This window comes from Hemicordylus capensis, chromosome 4 (assembly GCF_027244095.1).
Source record: "Hemicordylus capensis ecotype Gifberg chromosome 4, rHemCap1.1.pri, whole genome shotgun sequence".
NCBI classification, from domain to species: domain Eukaryota; kingdom Metazoa; phylum Chordata; class Lepidosauria; order Squamata; family Cordylidae; genus Hemicordylus; species Hemicordylus capensis.
In genome coordinates, this window is record NC_069660.1 from 3,543,752 (window position 1) to 3,548,410 (window position 4,659).

Sequence of the window (4,659 nt, forward strand, 5' to 3'; positions counted from 1 at the left end):
AACCGGGTCTCACTGATCATGAGACCCGGCTCTATATTTATTATTCAATTGGGTTGAGAAGTTTCTACTGGTTCTGGACGGGGTTGCACTCCCCTTGAAAGGGCAAGTACACTCTGCTTTTGGAAGCAGTGCACCAGCTGCATCCATTTCTCGAGAAGGCAGATCTGGCCACAGTTACCCACAACTTAGTCATGTCACTGCTGGATTACAACAACAGCAACAAGAACAACAACAGATATTTATATATTGCTTTTCAACAAAGCTTCCTAAGCGGTTTACATAGAGAAATAACAAATCAATAAATAAGATGGCTCCCTGTCCCCGAAGGGCTCACAATCTAAAAAGAAACATAAGACAGACGCCAGCAACAGTCACTGGAAGTACTGTGCTGGGGATGGATAGGGCCAGTTATTCTCCCCCTGCTCAATAAAGAGAATCACCACGTTTAAAAGGTGCCTCTTTGCCCAGTTAACAGGGGTTTGGAAAGCTTAAAGGACATGTTCCATCACTGTAACCCACACTATGGGGGGCTGCCCTTGAAGAATATCCAGAAACTGCAGCTAGTGCAAAATGCGGCAGCTAGGGTTTTATCTGGAGCTGCCCGGTGGGAGCACATCACACCCATTCTGAAAGAGCTGCGCTGGCTGCCAGTTTGTTTCCGGGTACAATTCAAGGTGCTGTTTTTGACCTTTATTTAAATGAACCGTTCACATAGGGTTGGCTTCTCTCCGCAATCTTTTTCCTGTGTGCGTTCCCACAGCTTGCTCTGGGTTTCCCCCACAACCAATCACATCCCAGAGGAGGAGGAGGAGGAGGGAGACCTTTTTCTGTTTCTTAGTTTGACATTTAGTTACAGAAGACCGGCAAGACAAGTCACCAAGCAGCCGGATCAAACAACAGAACGCTTAACCTGAACCTGCTGAATCTGACCAAAATCTTTGCTGATTTTTATAATGAACTGGCCTTTGTGACTGCCTTCATCACCTTATGTTCCCACCCCCACCCCAGACCATTTAAGAGGCCATGGAAGTTTAAAGTAGAAATCATTGCTTTCTCTCTGTGATGAAGGAAAATGCAGCCTCATAGAATCAGCTCAGATACAAAGGGCTCAGGTTACATCGGCTTCCAGGCATCCTCCAACCACATTTTCATATGTAAAACCTATGTTCCTATGGTGACCAGTGCAAGTTTTGAAAAAAGTGGCAGGGTATATCAGAAAGCTTGGTGGGGTTTGTTTTTGTGTGTGTGTGTGTGTGTGTGTGTGTGTGTTTTAAAAAAGCTGACTGAAATAGGTTTGTTTTTTTTTAACCCCAGACACAATTTGGGCCAAGCTAGAATGTACAGCAGTAATTCGGGGGAAAGCAGAATCAGGTGTGTACTGGTCCCTGACAGCTTGCAGTGACTTCAGGGTAAATCAGCTGATATGTGGACTCACACCCTCCATTCTAGAGCGGATGCCAGCTAAAAGCCATGTGTGTAAAAGTCCATGATGGAATATGAGCCTCCCCATCTCTGACAACTTTAAAAAGTCTTTAAAGACACATTTATTCATAAGAACAGCCCTGCTAGATCAGGCCCAAGGCCCATCTAATTCAGCATCCTGTTTCACACAGTGGCCCACCAGATGACGCTGGAAGCTCACAGGCAGGAGTTGCGGGCAGGCCCTCTCGCCTACTGTTACTCCCCCGCAACTGGTACTCAGAGGCATCCTGCCTTTGAGGCTGGAGGTGGCCCATTGCCCTCTGACTAGTAGCCGATGATAGACCTCTCCTCCATGAAGTGATTCAAAGCCCTCTTAAAGCTATCCAGGTTGTTGGCTGCCCCCACATCTTGTGGCAGAGAATTCCACAAGTGGATTATGCATTGTGTGAAAAACTACTTCTGTTCATTGGTACAAGATTTCCTGGCAATCCATTTCATGGGATGACCCCTGGTTCTAGTGTGATGTGAGAGGGAGAAGATTTTCTCTCTATCCACTTTCTCCACAGCATGCATGATTTTACAGACCTCTATTATGTCTCCCCATAGTTATCTTTTTTCTAAACTAAATAGCCCCAGGTGTTGTAGCCTTGTCTCATAAGGAAAGTGCTCTAGGCCCTTGATCATCTTGGTTGCCCTCTTCTGCACCTTTTCCAGTTCTACAATGTCCTTTTTTAGATGTGGTGACCAGAATTGTACGCAGTACTCCAGGTGTCGCTGCACCATAGTTTTGTATAAGGGCATTATAATATTAGCAGTTTTATTTCCAATCCCCTTCCTAATGATCCCTAGCATGGAATTGGCCTTTTCCCCAGCTGCCACATATTGAGTCAACATTTTCAACAAGCTGTCCACCACGACCCAAAGATCCCTCTCCTGGTCAATCACTGACAGCTCAGATCCCATCAGCGTATACATGAAGTTGGTGTTTTTCATCCCAATGTTCATCACTTTACATTTGCCAACACTGAACCACATTTGCCATTTTGTCGCCCACTTTGGAAAGATCCTTTTGGAGCTTCTTATTCCCTGACTGCTAAGTTTTCTCAAGAGTCTTTGATGAGGAACTTTGTCGAAAGCTTTTTGGAAGTCCAAGTATATTATGTCAACTGGATCTGTGGGGGACTTTGGTCCTCTAAGGTTTTCTAGCTTGTGAGATTCTATCCCTTCTTTAACATACAGTGCTACTCCACCTCCAAGGCGCCCCTCCCTGTCCTTTCTATAGAGTTTATACCCAGGGATAACAGTGTCCCACCAGTTCCCACTGTTCCACCATGTTTCTGTTATGCCCACTATATCTATTTCTGCATTAGCAGCCAAGCACTCAGCTCACCTATCTTGGCTCGGAGGCTTCTGGCATTGGCATATAAGCACCTATTCACTGAATCTCTTCCCTTTTGTATGTATGACCAGCTGGCACAGCCTTCTGTCTGCTCTTTATGTGGTCCCGCTCTGTCCCCTTCTGTTTTATCTGAATCCTTTGCACCCTCACACCAAATCGGATACTGCCCAGCTCCTGTCAGCTATTCCCCAGGGGTCATTTTAATTCACCCTTGCCTTTAACTAGACTTGTGGTTGTAATTTTTTTTAAGGTTTTAATTCCTGTTTTAATTTTTTTATATGTTGATAGAAACTGCCCAGGGACAGAGGTTCGGGTGGTATAAAAATATAATATATATTTTTTAATGTCTCTCCTATTGGCAAAGGAGACTGTCATTTCTTTCCTGGCTACCAGGTGAGCAATCAACAAGCAGCAGAGACAAGCTGAAGGGAAATGCAAGAGGGTTTCTTAAGGATAAGGTTGCCCATGTTTCAGTTCTTGCTGCCTTTCTGCTCTTTGAAATTAACACCTAAGCTGGATTCAATTAAGACACATTATTGTGTGTCTTGGGGAATTTTCTTTTTCTTTCTAAAACTGTTTTCTGACTTCTACCCTGTCCACAGACAGTAGCCTAACCCAGTAGTTCACATGATCATTAAATGGGTCCTTCCCGAGTTTTGGAGCTCTGCATGTTCCTGTTTTGTGAGTAAAAAGGCAGGTAGAAGCCAGGGGGAGTGATCATGTATGAGCCTCAAGCTGGGTAGGAGGACTTTCCCTCCTACCTCTTTAAAAAGCTGGGTACAGCTACTGGGTAGGATGGATCCCTCCTACCCAGCAGGAGCCTCACACACAATCACACGATCAGTGGCCACTGTGACTGGGGATTGTGAGAACTGAAGACCAACAACATCTAAGGCATCAACTTTGAGAACCCCTGGCTCAGGACAATGGGGAAAATGTTAGGCCATGGTCCAATTAAAATAATGGTAATGTTTGTTTGATTGATTGATTAAATCTGCACACATTTGCATGTCATTAAAATAATGACTGTGAAGAAGAAGAAAAATATTTTTGTTTTTCAGTGGTGCATATCTAGGCTTTCATTGTGGATGCTGCAACTTAGGAAGAGGAGCAGCCAGGCCCTGCAAGTGTGTACTGCTTTTAAAGAGTTAATTGAATGCTGGAGAGTTCAGCGGAGGCAGGGAGGTCCTTTCATGGGGCAAGACCACCGGCAGCAAGACAGCCCGGCTCCTGCCCCTGCGGTCAGCCCTTCAGGATGCTGGCCCTGGCCCACCCCCTTCACAAGAGTGAGTTCTGTGGGGAGGGGGAGCAGTCAGGAGAGCAAGCCTGCGCGCCTCAGGTTTGTTTTGTGAGCCAGAACTCCCAGGGAATAAACACAACATTTCTCCTGAGAGTTCTCCCGAAAAAGCTCAGAAACCTGGAGTCCATTACACATTGCACCATGGAGATCTTGCTGCCCACCATGACTTAGAGCAAGCCTGGTTTCACATGAATTCTGCAACACTGAAATCTTCAACACTGGAACTACGGGCAATTTTCCTGCATCGCCACCTGCAGTGCTGCTGTGCTCCCTTTCTTTTTCCCAGGCAAACACTGCAATTACGGATTCCCTTTTGCTCCATTATCAAGTCATTAGACGCTCCCAGTGACTGATAAAGGCAAAGCTCTGGCTAGCAGCTCAGATCTGAATCTCCACCCCAGGGCTCCATTAGGAGCACTGATCAGCCTCCTAATTGCCTTCTCAGCATAGATCATAATTAATGTATTCTCCCCTTATGTGTGGGTTTTCCCCTCCAGCAGTTAGGCAATCTTGAGCCAAACTACATCGTTACTCCAAA